Here is a 23729-nt window from a genome sequence, read left to right as displayed (position 1 = left end):
TAAAATGACATACAGCAGGTGGGCCAGTGTCATTTCTGGAAAGTCTCTCCGAGTTGCCACTTGAGCTGCTGATGTCTCTCATTGACATACCATACTGCTGCAAGGCAACTACTCTTTGCTTGCTTATCTATCGCGTTTTATTTTGGTGGAAATTGGTTCCTTACAGTCTATTCAAATTTGGCCTGCCATTTGCTTCTGCTTATTAATTTGTGGCTGCAAAAGAGAATAAGTAAAAGGCAATCATTAAAAGCACAGTTCTGTGCAGTATAGTTTTAACAGCAAGGTGGTATAGTCCAAGGCCTGTGTTAAAAGTGCCTTCTCTCATGGCTGATTGGACTTGAAGGATGTTTCTTTGAAGTTTGTGGCAACCTATCTAAATATTTTGTGCATTTTAGCTATGTCAGATTCTCCTGACAGCTGTTGTGAAGTCTTCTTCACTATTTTACAGTACTTCCTCATAATTTTACTGACATCTTCGGGAATGTGTATAGCCAGACAATGTATTGATATGGATACTTACATACCATTATGGGTTTAACACTAATAATATAAATTAATCTCAACTTAAAGTGTGCATACGTATTAACAAATGCATTGGAGAAACAGATTAAGAGCATTTTGAGCTGTTTACAGAACTGACATAATTAACACTGTAGAAAAAACATTATGGATAATGAAGTTACCTAATATCTGCTTTATTTTGGACAAATTTTCATTATCTTTTTAATTTAGATTTTCAGTTATCTAATCTAGAGAAGACCATTTTATAATCACAAAAATATTGGTTTAAATAAAATTAAGTAGAAGATTAAAACTCCTCATGTTAGAATATTGATTACTCCATCACATTCCTGTCATGCTCTTCTCTTCAACTATGGAATCTTAAAATAAATTATTCTTTCAGAAACTTCATGGAAGTTACATTTCCAGAAGCTATAACAGGATATTTTCAACTATCTATGGTACTTTTGCTGATTCAACCTCATGAAAACACTTGGGTTGGATTCCCTTGTTTGCTATCTATAAATATTTAATAATATTTATGGAATTATAAAGCCAGTCAAAATACGCCTGAAATTAAGCCATTTTGTTTTCCCTGGAAGGGAACACACTGAATACTTTGCAAGCAGTGCAGGAGGTCTTGAGCTTAGATCTTCAGTGGAACTCCACTGCTTCATATCTTACCCTTATACAGCAATTTCAGTTCACAGGCAAGGTCAGGAATGGTTTTTCTTGATTCAGCTTTGATTTTGAAAAGTTTATGAATCCAAACTTTTATTATATTAAATAAGAATTATGTATAATAATAATAATAAAAACTAATAATAACAACAACAACAATAATAATAATAGCACTGACATATTTTGAAAATATCTTTTGTCTGCTGACAAATTTATTCCCCAGTGCTCCAGCAGGCTTTTGTCTGTTGAGTTGCCATTTCTTAGTGAAAGGAAGTGACATTTCTGGATGATCCAGAGAAATTGTGTTTAGAAATATTTGTTAAATGTTAGAGATCATACTTTCAACCAATTCTACTTAAAGTGTAGTTCACAGTCTTACAGTGTGGTTAGTATGCCATGACATTCTTCTTCAGGGGTAATTTTCGAGGCAGCGGGGTACTCATTGGGGTACATCCTTCTTCGACACACGCTACAGACCTCTGTTAATTATCTAATATAGGCTAGAGTAATCCTTAAGGTTTCTCGAGCTGCGTCCCATGCTGCTGCAGCCCATCAGAAAATGTGAATCCAGAAGATTGGGGTTGAATGTATCCTTAGCTGCCATAGCCCAGAAGGAAGCTTCAGGTGCCATCAGTGAGGTTAGAGATACTCCAGTTTCTTATGATCTCAGAACATTCTGGCACATCACTTGCACCTGGTAAACAGACCTCATGTTCTGATGTTACTCGCTGTGTGTGAGAACTGAATACATTATATTTATAACCTCTGGCACAGCCCAGCCGTGTTCAATTACTACTAAAATTCACAGCAGTCACTTACTGATGCTTGTGAAGCATAATTTATACAATGATCACCTTTTAAAATGTGTGAACTTTCCTCGATGACAAAATTACAGTTTCTCAGTATTCTTAACAATACTGTGAATAGGCAGATAGTGTTATCTAAAGTATAGCAGGAAAATTCTCATACGTTATTTGTATAGTAGTGTAATTTGAAAATGAGAATTCTCTGTTTTGTATAATAATGTTTTTTTAAAAATTTTTAGAACTCACTGCAGATGTTAATGTGTCTGATAGAGTTCAAAACAGGTTAAAATTAGGCCACGCACTGAAAACTAATAATGTTTATCTCTGACATTTAGATCTGCAGGTGTGACTGTATTCAGCAAATTAATCAAACTGCAGCAGCTTTGCTACAGAACATAGTTTTGATACTTTTACAGCTTCGGTAGAAAGGACAGAGGAAGAATAAAAATTCAGAGTACTGAGTGCATAGACATTTCCATTGGGCAAATCTGATGTACTGCATCTTACAACTAAGAAGGTACCTTGCTGCAGTGCTGCTTAGAAAAGTACTTCTTGTTTTCTTTACCTGCCCTGCTTCTTATTCTTTCTTCACTTCTTTTTTCTTTTTTTTTTTTTTTTTTTTTCTTATTTTGGCTTTAACTACTTTGTTTTAAAAACACTGACGGTTTCTGACCTCTACAGAAATAGGAAGAAGACAGTTCTGTGCTACTGATGGACCAGATTTTCTGAATCAGTGACCTATTCCAGTATACAATGCAGATTTAGGAAATTACTTTTCAGGAGACATATGCACTATCAAAGTAACAATAAAATAATCAGTGCATTTCATGTGACAAGGTGCATTAACTTATTTCCAGCAGAAGTAATTTGAGATCTGTATCAAGTCAGCTTTATAATTATATTTTCCTGTATATGTTTGGTCATTTGTCATGCTTCTAACTAGTTAGCAGGTAATGTCTTCTACTTGCCATTAAAACAAGATTACTTCATGACTGAAAACTAAATGATACATCTTTCCATACTTCTTGCATCTATAAATTATTTCTTTGGCAATAGGGGCGTAAGCACAGATACATTTGACTTTTAAGTTATTTTCAGACTTCTCCAAATACTATAATTTATTCTTTTTCTTTTAGCCTCTTGTGGTCTTGTAGCCTAATTTAATTATTTTTTTACAACATTTATATTATTTATAGCAAGGAACAGACTGTAATGTTTTTAGCAGAGAACTGTAGGCTCTCAGGGTGAACAAAAGAAAGATAAAATGTCTTTGGATTTCTCAACTCTTTTCTATCAGAATAAAATTTGACTCAGTGTGGAGACAACCTACACGCAGCCTTTCTCCACCTGACAACCAGCCCAATGGAACTTTCTTTTGACTCAGCTGGATATTGCTGCTGCTTTCATATACAGAATGATCATCTTTGATTTTGTACTATATTACTGGATAAAGAGCAGGGAGGGAGAGGTGAGGCACACAGTAACTATATTGTTGTCACAGTTACAGTTTGACCATGGTCTTGTGGATACAATCAAGGGTTTGCTTACTATTAAAGAAAAAAACCAAACCAAACCAAAACACTTTACATCTACATTCTATTGAGTGATACTAAAGATTCTAGAGTATTTAATCTAAAGAATCTGCATCTGAAGTGTGATTTCAAACTGGTCAGAATCTCAATTGACCTTCGCTTCAGAAAAGAAGGATTTGGCTCTGCCCTTACTAATGGAGAGAAGTAGTTCAGGCTTTCTCTGTTGGTGATCTCCTTTGTCAATTACATAATCTTTGCAAGACTCAGTTTCCTTTATGCTATATGTGATCTATGTTCCCTGGGTGCTTTTAGCAATACAGTGCTGCTATAAGCTGTAGTACCTCAATATAAGTACTTAAATAATTCAGCTTCCATAAAAATATAATTTAATTTTATACCGTTTTTTGTTTTTCTTGTTGCCTGGCCAGCAGAAATGTGAAGGTGGTGCTCCATGCAGCCTCTCCAATATTTGGACATGAGAATATCCATGGACAAATACGGTTTCCTCCTGTAGTGAAATGAGGAATGTCCAGTTTCTCTAGGAACACATAGACTGTTGACTCCTTAGGTCCATGTCTTCCCCAACAGAGGTCCCTGGAATATTATAAGAAGCATGTACCCTCATATTCTTGAGGTAACAGTGGACTCAACTTACCAGAGATATCAAAGAGAAAGTCTCTCAAATGAGGCTGGTCTCACATATCTCTCTTTTGTCTCTAATTTGTGAGCCTTTTGGGCAGAGCTTTTTTAACATGGGCATGTAACACCTTTAAATAGCAACAGAAGTAGTAATGATACACACGTGACAGACAGGAGTTCTTTTAATCCATAGCAGAGCAGTTCTTTATGCAACTCTTTTTCAGTGAAAGTGAAAGTCACCCATTGTGCCTTGTGCTAAAGGCAACAAAGAAAATGCAACCACCTTGTTAGAAAGAAAAGGTTTGATGTTTTACTATCACCGTTCTGATGAGATTTAAAGAAAATAGCAAATAAAATTAAAATCTACCAGAGGAGAAATTGGCTATTTCAGTTATTGTCCACAGTTGTGTGTTTTTCAATTATTTAATTTCTTTCATTTACCCAATCCACCTGCAAAAGTGAACCGAAAAAGGGAAATGTTTATTTTTTTTCTGATCTCTGTGCAGAAGGACCAAGCTTCATGTAATTTCAGTGATTGAAAAGAGAGGAAAGAAAACTCATTTTTCACCTAAATGTTTCTTTAATGTTATAGAAAGGAAATAATCCTTATGATATGAGTCTTTTCTGCAAGCAAAAAAAATTATTACTATTGAGATTTAATTTAATACAATTTAATTTAAAACTGTTTTTGGAGTTTATACATTTTCTTTTACAAATGGGCTTTAAGTCACAGTTTTTCTGGCTTTCCTTGGAAGCTGTGTAAGTGAAAACAACAAACGATATTAACCATATTAAACTTGCACAGAGAGGTGCCATTACCAATGGAAAAAACGTTCTTTTACAAAACAGGCACCTCTCTGACTTCATTCTCATCGTCTTGATGGACCCACACACGAATTTCATATCACAACAGTGGGAACTGTAATTCACTTATTTACCATACACTAAAAATCACAGATGTGGATATTTGGTTGTTTCTAAGACATAATATATATTTTCACTTCCTTACAGACTTTTACAAGGGAAGCTGCCAGTCCGTTTATTGCATGTCCTACTACCTCTATCCCTTGCGAGTGTTTTTCTCTGTAGTACCAGTTCCAACTTCTGTCAAATCTTCTAATCAGTTATGATACTGAAGTTAAATTCATCCATTTAGGTCCATACTTAAAGTTTTCTTTTCTGTCTCGGAACTGAAAAATGCTCTGTGCCCAAAAGCCTGTAGTTAATGGCATGACACAGAAACGGGCTGAGGTCTAAGCGGTTCCTTTGTCACCTGACTTCAGGGCATTCGGTCTCTTTCGAGATAAGACCATGAAGGAGACAAAGTCTGTGATGTCAATGAGGAGGAGTATTTCTACAGTTACTGCTGTTAGGATTTTAGATTTAATGTTCATAAGATCATACACCGACTGACTTCACAGAAACTTGCAACTACAGTTTCAATGGAGCTGCTACAGAATTAGAACAAGCATTGTTTGAAGAACCAACAAGGCAGGGTTTCCTTTGGGAATTTCAAGTGCTGTAGCAATTAATATATATGCACCAAACTGAACTCCGTTAAATGAAGGTCTGTAAGTATATATACTTTATTGCAGTTCTACCCTGCAGTACAAGAGTTTTATAAATAGCAAGAGCATCAGAAATGGAGTGATTGTCCCATTACTGCAATACAAAATAAAACCTAAAATCTAAATATAAACCAAATATAATAGGAAAAATTACCTTCAGGAGTTATTAACATTCACCAGACAAAAAATAACCTGTTTTCCAGACAGCTGTAGGCACAATTTGTGCATCACAAGCTTTGTCAGAGACGTTCCATATCTTGTAGTACCAGTAGTAATGTTTCGGCATTTCTTTTTCTATTTTTCCCTAATACCTTCTACATAACTCTTCTCTAATCAAAGAATAGCTCTGAATTGATACATTTTAAATCACATAAATCTCTTTAAACGTGAGACTTTGATACAGTTTTAAATAAAAGTAGGCTACCTCTTTTAATCCCTTATTATATGAATTCATAATTTAGTGGTAGTAAATTAGAAGTCTTTGAAACTAAAACCAGGCTCTGTAGTGCTCTATATCATGTTGTTTACCACTTCCTTTAGAAATAATTCTGTCTTAGTTGCATTTTTCCTGCAAAGTTGCTGTGACCTTGAGGAAGTCACTTAGCTTCACTCTGCTTTCACTATGTATTAAAAAGGATAATTTTTATTAAAACAACCCACATTATTAATGAAAAAATACAATGCAAATAATATGTATTCCGTTTTCTTACTAACATATGCATTGGTTGATATTCCATGTTGTAATCGGTGCGTTCAGAATTCAGCCTTAGGCGAAAGAAAAGATGTAATGAATTCCTTGTCACACCATTGTCATTGACCTTGGTTTTGTGTCAACTTTTCACAACTCCACTCATCAAGTTGTACTTCAAAATGCCACATCCACAACGCAGCACAAAACTGGTTCAGCCCAGTCTACCACGTGCCTTCCATTTCAAATTAGCTATGATCTGTCTGAATGAGCTGCATTAGTACTTATGAATGTAGTATAGACACTGGTTTTATGTAGCTTTTGAAAATTATTTTTAAAAGTTCTATGAAGAGCATATTAGTCATTGCAAACACTTGCCTTCTTACAGTCTTTTTGTAAACACACTGTAAACTAGTTATGTCACTGATATCTGTTGTTTAAATGCTGTATATAGTTTGTTGGGTTGTTTTTTTTTTTTTCTTTTAACAGGCTACTCAATGGGAGCATTGTTTTAGCACATTTTGAGAAGTTTAGCTAATGTCTCAGCAGTGTTTATTTGTTTTGGAATGTGGTCTTAAATACTTGTCACTTCCAGGAACACACAGATACGCGTAATGTTGCGAAGAAAATCTGTTCAGTCTTTACAATCTAACTTACAATTATGATTTGCTAAGTGTTATTATGACAAACTGTTGATGTGGCATGTGAAGGAAAGGAAGGAAATCTTAAAATCAGACTTTTGGAAAGATGGTTTTAAAAATGTGATTAGTTAAGGCAAAATGTGGGAATAGTTCTGAAGGAAACAACTGTGATGACAAATACGCAACATTCTTTTTTCAAATTCAAAAGTCCTTTTGTTTGCTTGTGCTGGACTCCGGGTAGTAATGTGCTAGTTGTGTGATGGAGTTTTTATGTAAGCTGTATCCATGAGGGAACTCTTCGAAGCCATGTCCCTTTGCACACTGTCCACATAGTGAACAGAACTCGTTTAATCATAATTCCTTTCATTGCTTGGCCAGATCAGAGCTTTTCTTCTCGATGTTCTTGAAGTCTGCTGTAGTCCACTGTATCTTTGTAGCACATTCATGATTCTACATTAGCTACCTGCTTTTCCTTCCAAGTCTTGCACGTTTCTTTTCCTATCTTTGCTTTTAAACCAAACTGAATTCCTAGCTTCATACACATGCCTTTGATGCTGTTTGACTCTTTGAAGCCCTCCCCCCCAAAACCTGCTCCAGTTTCTTTGAAGGAATCAGGGAAACTAATAGTGTCTCTTGACCTGTTCTCTTAACTTTGTCATGCCATCTTTAGAACAGGACATGAAGAGATGTTGGCATCTGAGCCACTTCAAAAGCCACAAAAAACTCCTCAGTTAAGTTACTGGCACGTGGGAAGAAGAAACAGCATCAGGTATTAAACTCAGTTTCCTTTAGTAGCAGTACGCCCTTGTAGTTCTTCTGAGACTACAAAATTCCTCCAATGGAAATCTCAGAATATAGCCCCACTGTGTACAAGTTATAGTCCCCCTGTATGCACGCGCAAATATTTATCATTCATCTGTCAGTATGTCACTGTCTAAAAATTCAGCAGTGCTGATTCATTGAGTACCCTGGCATCCTCCTTCAGACTCCTTAGCTGCTTATGAGGATGCTGCTCGTTCATCAACTGCTAAACTGTTTGAGCACATCTGATGTGGAAATGGAGTGGAGGGTCTTGTTCCCTATGCTTTTTCCCTCCTCTAACTGTATGTCTTGGAGAAGAGCAGACTGCCAGTGCCGAGAGCCCTGTGGAACTCGGGTCTCAAATACAGGAAAACTACAAGCCCTTACAGGAACGGGAGAGTTGTTTCTTCCTTAAGCTTTGCTTGGAATCATCTCACTTGTTAATGGATATTTTCTACCACTTAATTTTCCTTTAAAGGTAAGACCATTACTCTGAAGACAGAAATATTGATGCTCTCCAGGATGCTGTATGGGTCATTTTGTAAAGCTCAGTTTCTTGTGGGGCTAGATCTCAAAGAATAGATAGACTAAGCCAGGAGAAAATACATGCATTTTCTTTCTTCATTTTCTACAGTAAGCTCCTGCTGCAGGAAGAAGTTAAGCTGACCTATTTCTTTCAGGTCATCTAAACAAATTAATATTTTTCTAATGTATATTTCCATTTCACTTCGATTAATTTCAATTCCATACTGGAAAAGGGTTTGCTAATTACAGAAATAAAAGTTACTATTCCAAATAAGTTCTTCTCAGATCTCATCCTACCAGTTTTTAGGCAATATTTTGATTTTGTCTTACTTTAAAGTAAATTTGTCTCTAGGATCCTGCTTCAGAGTATAGTTGGTGCCTTTGACACCCCTGGGTCGTCAATAGTGGCAGCAGTGCCCTGAGAAGACACTTCCTCAGAATATGCTATTCTCTGTAAAAAGTCTCCTCTTTCATGTTAAACATCCATTTAACACACAGCAGGTCTGTGTTCAGCAACAGTCTCTACCTGAAGATCTTATGCTGTGTTTCCACCAAGAATCGTTTCTCCTTACATTATATCTGTATGGGCTATTGCTCTTCTGATATAAATTCTGCTCAGACAAAGCAATCGGAATCCCATTGTTCGTTAACTAAGGGTTGGTGGTGAGTGTCCCTGGGACCTACACTATTAGCACTACAAACTTTGCCTTCAATTTATAAAATGTGTAAAAGTACACTGGAGAAACTTCTCCCTCTTACAGCAAGCACCGTTATACTCTCTTTTTCTAGTGTTCTTCGGGTTTGCCGGTCAAAATTGCACCACCTGTGAAAGCCTAACATACCAGACAAACAGGCGTTGTACGCTGTATGCAAACAGCTGTAGAGTCCAGTTTCTGGCATATTGTTCTCTAGTGCTCGCTCCGAGTCTTTTCTCACAATATACTTCAGTACAGGTACAATCTGAACTGTATTTAGAGACTATATAACCAAACCCCTTAAGAGATAAAAGGAGTTTTAAGACAACAGCCCTGTATAAATTTACCAAAAGTGATTCATGCTGAATACTTATTTAAAATAGAAGAGTCTAAATGCTTAAACTAAAGTTCAGTAACCCCTTCGCTTCGACATTGGATGTTGCTTTGCAGCTCTCGCTGCAGGACTTTTCATCGCTTGGTTTTCACATCAGAAATCCCTGCAAATCATGCTAGGCTACTAATAGTTGGCCTGTTGTCAGAAAAGAGCAATTCCTGTCCTTTATCTTCTTATGTGACATCCTTTTGAATCTTTTGAATGCCGTCTTCTGCATTTATCTGTGAAAATAGTCTTTACAATCTCTTCTCTACAACAAAGATAGCTGAAATTCAAGCTCTTGCAGTTAATTCCTTTGCACTGTTTTCCATAAGGACAAGTGGTAGGATCCGTCTGAAGCTTTTACCTAAAGAGAATTCTGATTTTCATGTAGTGAAGGTAGTTAACTTGCCTGTATTCCTTCTTAAACTTCACACTTCTGTGGAAACAAATCTCCAAAAATTAGATGTTACAATGACCTTACAAGAACAGATTTTTTTTTATCAGAAGCTGAAAGACCCAAGGAACTGCCAGTCTTCTCTCAAAGGCATTTTGTGTGTAAAAGAACACTACCAAAATCACTGTTTTTCTTATTAAAGGTCCACTTGGCTGCAATTCAAGCAGAATCAATGGCTTTCCCATGAACTTTCTCATATTTGATATTTGCCGTACAACCACCTGGAGCCTCTTTTCCCACTTTTGCTAAATATTATGCACTTCCTGAAGTGTCTAGAAAATTTACAGTCTTTGAGAAGTCCAACTACAAGTCTTAACTAGAGACTGTAGAAGAACTCCTTCAGGTTTTTTGCAAGGGATACTACTTGGAGTTGTTACTGTGCAAGTTTGCAAAGGAAAAGGTATTGAGAAAGTCATATTACCTCTTTGTAGACAAAACAGGTATATAGGTACTTCCCTTACATTAGCAGAATTTCATAGCCCTCCATCTGTCCATGGCATAGGTCAGGTTACAGTCCTCAAAGTATTAAACCAAAAACGTTTTTAAATGTTTGGTGTTTTCACCCACTAGGTAGATGTTAAAGGTGGCCTGTCATTTTCAATAAGAGATTTACATCCCAGACCCATATTATTTCCCCATCAACAGTCCTCAAAGCAGGTAAATATATTTTACTTATTGTATTTTAATGGTTCTACTGATCTATAGTTCAGATTTAAACATCAAGTGAAATACAGAATTAGCTCCATTGCTCATAATCCAAGATCGTACTTCTGACATACATTTCCAGCATCAGACACTTCAAAGTATTGTGTAATACACATTCAGAGTGATGTGTAAGACTGCTAAATTTGAGAGGAATCAGTTAACTTCGGATACAAATCTCTGTCAAATTCTAATTTGTGGTACTTGATATGTGTTGAAATATTTAAGATGGTTTTCGGGTTGGGGTTGGGTTTTTTTTTAATGTTTGCTGTGGAAGGCAGGGAAGAAATTTTTTTTTTTTTTTTTTTTTTTTGCTTTTCTAAAGAAACAGATACTTGAATTTATAGTCGGTGAACAGAGTGAACAGTCACAATAGGAGAGCATTATCGCTGCCTGATCCACTACAGACCCCACTGCTCTTCATTGATTAGTATAGTAGAAGTGATTAGTTGATTAGTGGTGTAGAAGTCAGGTCTAATTCCTCCATTAACATCAAGCCATTGAGAATTTCACTAGAGGAATTACATTCTCAGTTATTTCTCTCCAGGACCCCTCTATTTTGTGTTGCCTGGATAGGATAGGATGCACAGATGTGTATAATCTGAGAATATCATTTACTGTAGAATTTATTCTTTGCTCTCATCTTCTTTGGTAGCTCTTCTAAAATGCTCCATGGCTATGACTATCACAGGTTCATAATAACAAATGTGAGAAAGGTTGATGGTTATAAGCGTTACAGTTAAAAGTACTACGTCTGTAATCAAAGTTTCTCTGTGTTCTTGAACTGAAGGAATGAATATGTTTGCTTGATTTTTATTCTTTATTTTGTATCCTTTGATAACATCCTGTCATTTCTCTTAATGCTAAAGCCAGTATTGCTTTTATTTCAGTGGTTTTTGTCTCTCCAGGTTTGTCACCTAGGTCTAAAACATTTCTTTTTCTGAGCTGAGATGTTCATTATAGAACACAATTACAAATAGCAATGCACAAATATTTTTTTATGTGTTTCTTTTTTTTTCCTTGTTTTATGTGTTGGTTTGACAGTTACTGTTTGATTGAAGACATTTTTACAAGAACATTTCTTTGTAAGAAGTTACAGTTGGCTTTAAATTGAGCAGAGAGTGATTAAATCCTGTTCTTTTTTTCCATTTACATTAATCTGGAAACGAGGGGTTGGGATGTGGTTTCACAACTGAGTTTCATCTGGCGTAACATTATTTATTTGCATAGATTTGTTACAGAATTTTGAAATTCCTTACCATCTTCTCTGGCTGCAATATAAGCAGTTGTACAAAAATTTAAAACAGGTCACAATTTGCCGGCATAGTCTCATAGGACTTGAAGACCTTAATCTCACAGATCTCAAAGCATCTATTTCAACCTGATTTTCCTATACTGAAAGACAAAACAGTGCCTCATGCTTTTTAAAATCAGCAAATTGTGTCCAGGTGATTCTAGTGGTTCTATCATTCTGCATCCAGTGTAGGAAAATTTCTTTTCATCCCTAAGTCTCACAATCTAAAGAGGCGAGAAAGGTATCATAAGAAAGCAGATTTACCGTACTAATTTTAAGCACATCTATCTTAACCGGTACTATGGTTCTAGTTCTAATGCCAATGTATCATGATGGTTTGTCTGTCTCCTTAACAAAGATGGCATCTTGCTACACGTAATTTAATTACATCTCCAGAATTACAATTTGTGTTACATTCAGCAGGATGCCTTTGACCTGCATGATGTGTTTAGTGTTTTCCTGTCGTATCGTTGATTAATATTTTTGTCTTACAGTAGTGGTGCTTTCCAGCTCCCGAAATGTCATATGTTAAAATACAAATTCAATAGATTTCAATTGAATTGTATCTCCTATGAATACTTAATTTGTGCCATTTTTTATTTACACAAAGTAGATATAAACAGGACATTGAAATCCAGAAAACTCATTTTTAAGTCAGTGGTTACTACTTCATTGTTCATCAAAGTGAGTCAAATGGTGAATTCACTGAAATTGGAGGACAAAATTTTAATAATAGAAATTATTATCTGTTATTTGCAAGAATTATAAGGGTATTTAAATCATTGCTTCAAAACGTTTTTCACAGATATCTTCCAAAGCTGAAATAACACATGATTACATATTACAGACACAGAACAGTTTGTGTTTAGGGGTCAACTTTTAGTTCATAAGCTAAAGCTTTAAAAAAAGTCTCTATGCTTTTTTGTGTAGGTTTCATGGATTTAGATTCCCACTTACTAAATGGAATTATTTAACCCTGAATTTAATTTTAATAGTTACCTCCTTTCTTTCCTTTTTTTTTTTTTTTTTTTTTTTTTGGGGGGGGGGGGGGTTGTTGCTTAAGGGTATGCATATTTTTCTGTAATTCCTCCACAGTGTGTGTGTTAGAAACTACAAGATAAATCTGGATAATTATATTATATTATTTTTTCTTATTGTCTCCTGACACATACAAAAACTGAATTACAAACTTGCCTCTGAATTGCCAGAACCAATGACCTTGTTTAATATGCTTATTGCTGAATATCCCTAGTATTCTTATTTGCTTCTGACTCAGATCTAGTCAAGAACAGCACCTCTGCTAGTGTTGCAAGTCATCCATGGATTATCACAAATATGAGGAAGTGCTAATATTTTTTTTCCCTCACCATGTTGCTGTTTTCATTCAAAGATGGTGAAACATTCTTTCTCGTGGTTTATATGCAAAGAGCAAAACCTCCTTTAATATTTAAACTTCTGACATTACTGTACTTTCACTGGGAAAATATGTAAAGCCTTCTGCATGTATCTGTTCATTTTCTTGGTGATCATAAATAGCTTCTGTATGACTTGACAGCTTGGATATTCCCTCCTGAATTAAGTTCAGGCCATTTGTTGGGTAGCAAGGGGAAACTCATATGACAGATGCCTACACTGGCAAGCCTAGAAAAGTTCTAACAGCATAAGTTACTCTTCAGGAATTATTTCTCTGGTAACAAAAACCCATTTCCCCCTAGATAATTAAAAGAGCATTATTCTAGTTCCAAAGTTATTTTTAGATAAGTTGTAATGCAAAAGCTGTCCAAACAGACTTGCATTTTAAAATATTTAAAATATTTAAATTTTTCTATAGGTTTAAGTATTTGAAAAAATACTATACTTTTATGGCACACATTCAAAAATGCAATATTAAAAAGCACAAGCCTACATTACTGCTTATTGATACAAAATTGTACACACTTCTGCTATTGCCCATAGCTTCAGACATTTATTTTCCAATAAAATATAAACCCCTCATCTCAAACAATCTATAAGAATAATCTTTATCTGGACTGTCTCCAAAACTGAATATGTATGTTAAACAACAGCAAAAGGTTTCTGCCAGAATGTAAAAGTCTTCTTGACTGTAAGTGGCCTTTTAAAGTTTGACAGTATTGTCCATCTCAAATATCGTTTCCCAATTAAAGTGAAAATGTAAGCAGTTAAAAATAAGTTTGTAGGAAAAATGCAAATGCCTGCACAAAATTCTTACATGCTTACTTTCACAGGAATAGAAAATAATTTACATAGGCTCTTCATTCCTTCTATCATACAACTGAATGGCAAAATTAATAAATGCTCTTCCCCTGTGAGGACTCAATTACCAGTGTATCAGCTGAAACAACGTTCTTCCCGTGTGTGTGTCTGCAGTGCTCCCTGACTACATTATTAACATGCTGGAGACTAGATTGCACTTTGAGACTAGAGCCACCTGGTAAAAGAACAGACTGCAAAATGGCTACAGCTCTAAAGAAACTAAAACTTTAAAAAGAGTGGAGGGTGGACTAGGTCAGATGAGTCGTTTTGTGAAATACCAACCTGCCTGTGAGACACAGAGAGGAAGGTTCAGCAACAGAAGGAAAAAAGGCATAAAGCAAGTAAGATTTGCTCATATGCATTCACAATGCCTACCTCCAAGTACAACTTTAAATTCAGATAGCCAATGTGTTTGATTGTATTCTTGTTATAGATATATTTATTTATTTTACATACACATATATATATGTATTTCTATATATAAAATATACTTTGAACTAGAGGACCAGGAACTACTACTGTCACTTTTATATATATGTGTGTGTGTGTGTGTGTATACATATAGATCAGTATCATATATATCATATATACATATCTATCAGTATGCATGCTTCGGTGGTACCTAGAAACTCATCTGTTCTGCACTCATTTTTCTGACAGTGTTCATCTAGTACAAATGAAATAGCTCCTGTATAATTTTTTCCCTATGAATTGATGACATCTTCCTGAGCATCAGAAAATCTGTATCACTAAGTTTTCAGTGAATAGACAGATTGCACGTGCATATTTTATTTTTTTTTCAGTAACACTGGCCTATCTTGACATCTTTCCCACTGATTCTTGTTTCACAAAGAAAACAGGAGAAAGGACAGTTCATCTTTTCCATGCCACTCATCCGAAAGCTGTGATGTCAGACCCTGCTCTGGGGAATATAAAAAGATAACTCTTTCAACTTAAATTTTCTGTGTTGTTTTACAATAAACTATTAATATATTCTAAATATTCTGTCATCATTGTTTGGTTTTGGGAGGGAGGGTGTAGAATAATGTGTTTCTTCGATAGCTTCTGATCACTTATTAAGGCTCCAGCATGTTGTCTCGCTCACTAGCCCTCTTCTGTGCCACCTCATTTTTTCATTCTTTTAACCTTAAATTCTTTGAGGACACTCACAAAAGCAGAAATAAGTTAATTTTTATCAGCATCTTTGATGGACTGTTTTGACAAACTTCTGAAGAACTGATGAGGTTTAAATTTGCTGTCCTGAAATACAAGGCATTTATGTACATACAGTAGAAACCTGTTCCAAAGAGTGAGCTGTGTAGGTAGCCCCTAAAAGAGTAAAGAAGAGCTAAAATATACTCACACGCATTCATCTATTGCTATTGTAATTAAAGATATATTGTTCAAGTAATATAGCAGAGATTTTGCTGTTGCTGCTTTCAGACATAAACATTCAGATAAAAGGCAACACAGGATCATTTTGAGACAGTCAAGTTGAAATCAAAGAGAATTTTCAACAGGTTGGCTATCCTTGCATCTAACTAAAACCAAAAGCTCTGGTCTGATGTAATTTGGATAAAGAAGTGTTTGAGGCTTTTCTTGACAAAAAAGCGAGACTAAAGCTTTCTTGTCATATGAATAAAAAGGTTTCTGTAGCTCAGTAAATAACGTGGTAATACTTCCTTCTCACCCCAGCTCCTCCCCCAGCCCCCAATCATGGGTGAAAATTGATTTTAAGAATTTGGTGATCTTGAAGGTGGTCTAGTACACAGGAATTTAAAAGAGAGAAAACCAGTGATTTTACTACAGGCGTTTCTACCTAAGTAAGTAGCAAGAGATGCAGCCAGATGATCACAGTTAATTCAGCATTTGTCACAGTCGTCCTTCCCTACTGTTGGTGAGACCCACACCTGAGGTAGTGGAGGGTCTGAATCGACTCTCCAAATTAGAGAGAAGCTTTGCCTCTGCATGAGTATTAGTGGCATATTTTGCAGTGCATTATGGGGAAGCTCCTTTGTAGCTCTTTGTATCAGGCGTAGGTTGTGAATAAATGGAACGTCAGTTTTCCAGCTTTTACCTGGTTGAAGTAATATAAAAATATGTCAGTTGTGATACAACAGAGGCTGGCTTTTAATAGCAGAAATTGTGTGTGTGTGCACCTGGTTTTTTTGCTTGCTACATGTGATCTCAGCATTACCGTGAATTCTGTGTGTTGCCTTCACGTGGGAAAAAATGCAAATCTTCAGTATTTAGCTATGGGTGTGTCTTTTCCCATACAGATTTTTATTGAAATCTACTAAACATTCCTTCATATTTTTAAAGGCACATCCTTTTTACCTGTAGTAATTCAGTGCCGTATATTTTAGAGACAAGACTAAGAGTCACAATTTCATGTGGGTTTTTTTTCCCCTGTTAATTTCAGTCTTTCTTGGAAATGGGAAGTGTTACCCCTGTTATTGAATTGCTGAATATTGCTGAGCCAGGCATCTAGTCAAAAAAGCGCTTAATTTTATTTATCATGTCCAAATGCAACTTAAAACAGAGCAGTTGTACACTGGTGAATAAACTTGATGTATTGAGGAGTACCCACAAAACAATCCAATGTAGTATTTGGACTGTGAACCAACAAATCAAATAATCAACATCCACACTTAGTTCAGCAGTAGCAATGTTTTACATTTATGGTAATTTCAGAAATATCAAATGGAATTTGCCAGCTTACTGATAAAGAAAAAGCAAAAGGAGAAAAAAATAGCGTGTTCAGAAAGATCATTTTTTCAGAGTTTTCCACATTTTCAGTCTTCAGAATTATTTTGAGAGGAAACACTTCAGCTAAACAGATCAGCTACAATATAATCCATTATGGAAGCACATAAAGATCATTACTGTTTTTCAGCTGACTGGCTGACCAGTGCTGAGGTTTTTGCTTCATCACAGGCAGGCTATTGTGTCACTGTCAGCAGCATTAGTAAAAATTGTAGCCCATGGCCATAGCCTTACCTTGTGGTTTTTAACAGAAATATCTTTGTTTCTACAGGCCTAGTTCATGCACACTGCCTTTAAAAAATGAAAACAGGGTATGCTGTGATATCCAGCTTGAGAGACGAGAAAACCATCTAACTAATAAGAAGTAGAAAATCCAGGCTAGATTAAATAGAACAAAATGTCTGCTGGACTTAACTTTGATTTCTGTATTAATTCAAAATAATAAGATTAATTAATTGCCTCATTGGGGACCCCTGCACAACTCCTGGAATTTTCAGGTGCCAGGAGTTTATTTCAGGTGAATAATTAAATTCCGGAATTTATATTTCAGGTGAATAATTAAATTCCTGAATTTAGAAATGAAAGCTGAAAAGAACATATTTTTTCACCAAGATTAGTATTTCTGCTTATATGTGGAAACCAGCTGACCAACTTTGCTTACTCATTTACAAGTTTCAGCTTCAGCCTCAAGAGTGGAGGGACTTCATACAGGAGTACGTATCTTCATGCTGTTGTGTGTACATTGTGTGCAGCTTCATATACTGTTATACTCGAGTCTGCACGGTGAGGGAACTGCCTTCCGTGTAGGGAAATTCTGTTACCTCTGTGAAACCATCTTTTCTAAATTCAGACTAAGGAAACGTATTTTCACGGCATCTGTGCAGGGCAGCAGTTTTGATAATGGAGGTTGTAGTGCTCAAAACTGTGAGGCACTCATCTTCAGAAAGGGTAATTTTCTCAAGCAGTAAGATTGTCCTTCAAATTCTTTCGCTGTTAGAGAGAAATCCCTAGGATGTCCAACACAATGGAGTCTTGCAAGAAGGGAAATAAGCCCACCTCATTTGGAAGCTCATAGGTAGAGTGGATCCCTGGACTTTAACAAAATAACATGTTCAGGAGCTTTCTAAATCTCAGAGACTTCAGAGAAAAAGAATAACTGAGCTATTATGAGGTATTTTGAACTACCAGAAATTAAACAGCAGAAATATTCCTTTCACTGTTTCCAAAAGACATTCCCTAGTTTTGACCTGGTTTAGTTTTGATAGCTTAGCTTCTCATAGGCAGCCTTGCTTCATCCCTTGAGTTTAATTTTACTTGACAAGTTGAGATCTTAATATTTGTTAATTAACAGTTCATTGTCTCATCAAAACTGCAGAGCTCCCAGATGATTGGCTAGTATGTCCCTAAAGTTGTGCCAGACATAATTGTTGCACCTGTTACAGTGTCTTAGGGCCCTGCAAGTCCATGGGATTTTGTTCATTCTGAAGTTCAATATATTAGTGCTTTATTTTTCTCTGTCTAATAAATTCTTAGCCTTGATATTCCATAAGTCATTCCTCTGCATCTCAGTTGTCATATGCCAGTGACAATTTTCTGACAGAACTAACTGAATTGTTACACCGTAAAGAAGTCTATCGTCCTTAATTAATAAATTAGAGTAGTACTATAATCTTGTTATTCAACTCTGATGATTTTGAAGATGTCATTTATTTTTGCCATGTTCCTCAATCTGTTTTCATAGATATTAATGGTGATATTGAAAAAAATATTTATTCTTTCTACATGTTTGTGTGTGCAAGATTTCCATCAATTTTCAATTGCAGAAATGTAGTTACAGAAAGGCAATTATATTGTGTCAAATTATGCAGTAACATTTCTATCTGACCATCCAAATTAAACATTATAAATGAACAAGGACCTTACCTGAATTTGAAAATGAGATATTGGTTAGGATATGTATGAAGGAATAAATGAAGACTCTCAAGTTGATTTAACTGGCAGCTTGTAATTTAATTAACCATTAACCAGGACAGTATAGACTCCCTCCAAGTTACCTCCCAGGTTTTTAACCAGCTCCATTTAGAAACATCTAGAGAAAAGAACAAAAAACTAAATCCCCGTGAGAGAGGTGAACTTCATTTGATTTATGCCCATTTATAGCACAGGTATGGTTTTGATTTTGTTCTTTTTGGTTGCAGAATGATGCCTTCATCTTTGGTCTGACACATACTTAGTAGATGGGTTATACCTGTATGAGATCCCATTGCTCGTTTTTCTGGAAGCAATACATTCTACAGTCGATCCAGCTGAGACAAGGGTGGGAACAAATTTGTACTAGTTAGCAGAAAAAATTAATAGTCTCAAAAAATGAAGGAAAAGAGTTTTTGGAAGTTACTCTAAATGCTTATAGCTACAATCTCTATTCACTGTGATCACTGCAATTGCTGTTATCAGGCAGTGAGATGCATATAATTAAATTTGAGAAGTGTGTGATTCAGAATTTGTGACTCACAAAGATGATTTTCTAACAAACAAGCCACAGAAAAAGTAAGAAGACATGGTAGCAACATCTCTGAGATTCACAAAAGGTACATGTGTACTGAAGCACCTGTCATTTAAAAAATAAGGATTTCTTAAGGGTTTTTTCTAGATTTGTCATTGAGGAAAACTGAACTGTTGAAACTACAGGCAATAGGATGCCTTAGGCAGCCAAGCATGTCAAAATATGGTGCATGGGGTGACTTTTACTATGTCTGCTATTTTAAGTCCTATTTTCATGAGCTTATTAGTGACTAGTAATCCCTAAGGAAAAATACAATTAAGACTTAATCATACCAAAAGCTGAGGTTCTTCTGATTCAGCGAACTTGTAATCTTTTGCATTTAGTAGTTTACTTGTAAATGCCTTAGTACTAAGAATCCAAGATGCATAAATTAACTTCAGTTTGCAATAATTCTGCTCCTCCAAACTCAGATGGCAGATTTTGTCTATGTGTCTGAATACTTCAAGGGATTCTGACTGGCAGCAATATTTTATTTTTTTTTTACATCAGAGAAGAACTTTTATTCCTTGAAAAATCATATTGCACAGCCTCCCTATACATAGTCCTGTTCTCCACAGACCATTGAGGCATTTAAGAAAAGGTAAGTGTGAAGAATACAAACAACATTTAAAGAGAGTCTGTGCACACAGTTGTGAAAATAACTGGTTGTTGTGGCTTTATTTTTTTCCCCCTGAACTGAAAACTAAGTGAAAATTATTTGAAACAGATTTTTTAAAAAGTTTTAATCTCTAGATGAAATCCAAAATGGTGAAAAATATTTGAGGAAATTAGATTTTTCATTTAAAAACATGGAAGTCAAATATTTCTACTGGAAAAAATATCATAGTTCAGTCACTTCAATGTAAGTACTTTCATTAATGTTTTTATATTTTTTGCACTCAGAAAGTTTTTGCAGAAAGCTATTTCACACATCTCTTCTGCGGTATGACTAAATTGTAGAATGATTGTAAATGTACAGAACTTTGCAACATTACTGTGTTACGATACAGGACACATCCCCTTTTCCTGTGTTGGCTCTTTCCAGCCAACCTCTGAATAGAACCTTGGGCAAACCCTACTCCTGCTATTGCTTTGATTACTCAGTAAATTAAAAAAACAAAAAACACATACAATGAATAACACTGTATTTCAGTTCTCTTGTGTGCAATACAGAATTTTTTGTCTCTTGGATTAAGAGAAAAGCAGTTGCACAAGTCACAGCATTCTAATCTGAACCTTTGAACTTCTGACTAATTGCACTAGACTAAGTTAATTATGTAGTTGTCACTTACAACTGCTTAAATTAAGAAAAGAAATTTAAAAATTGAGAAAGTTATTTCACTTACTGTGAAATGTTCTTGTTTCAAACAAAGAAGCTTTTTTACAGTGATTTACAAGATTTTTGACTAATTGGAATAGGAATAGGAATCTGAGGTCTCTATTTACTTTCTCTACCACTTTTCCTTAAATTCTGGCCTGTTTGCTTCACATTTAGATTTCCATGTTCAGTCTCAATAATGAGCAAGCATAAACAGTTATTTTCAGAAGCTAAACATCTTCTTCACTTACTCTTTTTAAGATAAAATTCTGACAGGCCATTTTTCAAGGTACAAACTGTTCACAAGACCAAAATTCCAGTAGAGTCTGATTTTGTTCATCAAGGGAGTCATGAGCTTTATAAAACCTAGAATTTTTAAAATGGGGAAAATAGTTCAAAGAAAAAAATATTTATTATTATTTTTCATAGTGGGAGTTTATAACAGCATCCTTACTAGCCACACTCTAGGAAGAAATACAATTAAAAGACTCAGAGAGAGTCTTTTACCTTTAGTAATTTTAATCAGTGATACATTTCCATAAACACATTTTTTTCTGTAAACAATTTGCAAGGGAATGTATTTCATGCTGTTTTAACATGCTGAGACCAACTTTATTCTGATACATTCAGGTCTTTTAAAACAACTGAAATAGGACCCATTCTGTGCTTGCTGGAGGGCACCATGTCACGAAGATTATAAAACTATAAACTGCATTCTCCCTATGACTGGCCTTGAGACATCTAAAATTAGTTATTATTAGACAGTTTGCAAATAACCCTTTCAAATTTTTCACCTCATTAAAACCGTACATTGTTGGTTACCATACCAGCTGTACCCTACAGTTTATCCTGTCTTAAAGAACTGTCTGATTTTTTCCACTGGTATGACAAGACAGTTCTTTTAACTCTCCTGAAAGTCAAAACAGCTTCGCCACCCTGTGTGTGGTCTAGTCCTGAAGTTCAGGTGTAGGATCATAGAGATCATGATGTCAGAGATGTTCTGACATACATGAAAATCTGGTTTTCCCTAATCAGTAGACTCATTCCCCCTAGCTAAAAGAGAACAGAAGGGATGTTCTTACTTATAAAAAGACCCTTCTATCAAGACTTATCTGATCTTCATCAGAGATATTCATAGTTATTCATCAAGGTATTTAGTAACACTGTTTCCTGGCAAAGCCATTTGATACCTAGAAATTCCATATAGTAAAGGAAGGAAGAACTTTTTAAAATCCAGGGAAATCATGTTCTTTCATTCAAAAAAGTGTGTCTGTATGAAGAATTTCAGCTCTAGTGATGGTAGGAAAGAGTTCTTTTGAACTGGTTTGGAATTGCCTGTTCTGTTCAGCATTCAGACCTTCAACTATGAGTTTAAATATTGGCTTTGCAATTTCTGTTAGGTGATATGTCCCCTAAAAGAGTATCTACAAAACAGATACGCTTTCACAAACTTATATGCGGTTAGTTTCGTATTATTCTTGTATCAGCCATGCCTGCTTTTCTTTAATCTTTGATTAAATCCTAAAGCACTGTTCTATCATAATAGGTATCATGTAAGTTACGCTCTGGCAGTCAGAAACAATTTGTACCTCCCAGACACAGGCAAATAAAGAGAGCAAGAAGTGGGACTAAGCTGCTAAATCCATCTGGTGACTCAAGATTTCCAAGACTTCTTTCAGGTGCAAGGAACAACCCAGTTTCTTTATAGTATTAGCATTTTTCTATTCTCCTTGTATCACACAAGCATCAGGGAGGGGAAGGGAGGAATTCAGAGACCACTAGCAATATAGGTAAATGATCTGATAGCCCAAGTGCACAGAGCAGCAATATCCTTTCTGTATAAAAAAACACAAAGAAACATCAACCCTCATTACGAGACACACTGTTTCCTGGGTTACATTAACTAGCAATAAGAGTGGAACGTGCTAATGATTGTCACTTTACCAAGCTCCTTTACCAAGAAGTTTCAATTTCTTATTCAAAGACAGTTTAACAGGATTACATCTTCTTTTTTCTGTCTCCCATTTATATTAGACTTAAGTGTCCCATGACTTCTAATTGCTGGAATTTACAGCCTTTAATTTATTTTTACTCCTTTTTTTTTTTTTTTTTTTTTTTTTTTTTTGATATGGCTTTGTTTAGGCTGTGGTGATGACCTGTTGGTTATAATGTCTTACTGTTCTGGCTTCCACTAAAGTACCAGCACACTGTTTTATCTGTCTCATTCTGGTTTGTGTGTGTATCATCTCCCTCATCCTATTATATTAAAGGACCATTTACAAATCAGCAGAATTCCTGCTTTTTCCATCAAACCCACCAGTTTAAACACCTGCATCTCCCTTCATTGTCCCATAGGTTACCACACATCCAAACATACATACACAGACATGTGTATATGTACACATATACGTATAAAGGATACTCTGGAGAATATCTGGTTTTGTATGTAGCAGTGTAGCAAGTGGATCAGTGAATGTTTTCAAACAGAGTAGAAACAAAAATAAAGGTTTTTTTAAAACTAACAATTGTTAGTTTCTATACCTTTTCTGTTGTCATCTCTATAAATATCCACAGAATATTTACAAAAGTAATTATGTTTTTAATGTAAAGGTTCTAAAGATGAGTCAATTTAACAAAACCTTTTCTTTCACAGGCTTATCCTGTGCCAAAATATTATGCTAGGAGGTGTGTGTGGGGTCATTGTTTTGTTTCTTTATTCTTATGACTAATTATATTTTGTATCAAGTTTGACATTTTGCCTTGCATTTTGTCTGTCTGTGACTGCACAGAAAATGAATGTGCTAGTATTAATACTGTAGTGTTACATACTTTGTAAAGTAATGCAGGAATGAATGACAGGACAAGATTTAAGACAAAGGAAAATCAAGAAATATCATAGTGTCAGTTGTAGTTCCATGTCAATGTA

General features: G+C 35.4%; 1 long non-coding RNA gene across 2 annotated transcripts in view; it reads left to right on the top strand.

Annotated features, from left to right (window-relative positions):
• LOC130143954 (uncharacterized) overlaps window positions 1–23729 on the top strand; it is a 631756-nt gene that overhangs the window by 549612 nt on the left and 58415 nt on the right. Inside the window, exon 7 of one of the 2 annotated variants that reach the window (XR_008819942.1) lies at window positions 10482–10564. The exons of the other annotated variant lie outside the window; for it this stretch is intronic. This is a non-coding gene — a long non-coding RNA (uncharacterized LOC130143954). Of the gene's footprint in view, window positions 1–10481; window positions 10565–23729 lie in introns of those variants that run through there. 2 annotated transcript variants of the gene reach the window in all.

This window comes from Falco biarmicus, chromosome 1 (genome assembly GCF_023638135.1).
Source record: "Falco biarmicus isolate bFalBia1 chromosome 1, bFalBia1.pri, whole genome shotgun sequence".
In the NCBI taxonomy this organism is placed as follows: Eukaryota; Metazoa; Chordata; class Aves; order Falconiformes; family Falconidae; genus Falco; species Falco biarmicus.
Note: the sequence above shows the minus strand (reverse complement) of the source record. Positions and strands in the feature narration are given on the sequence as shown.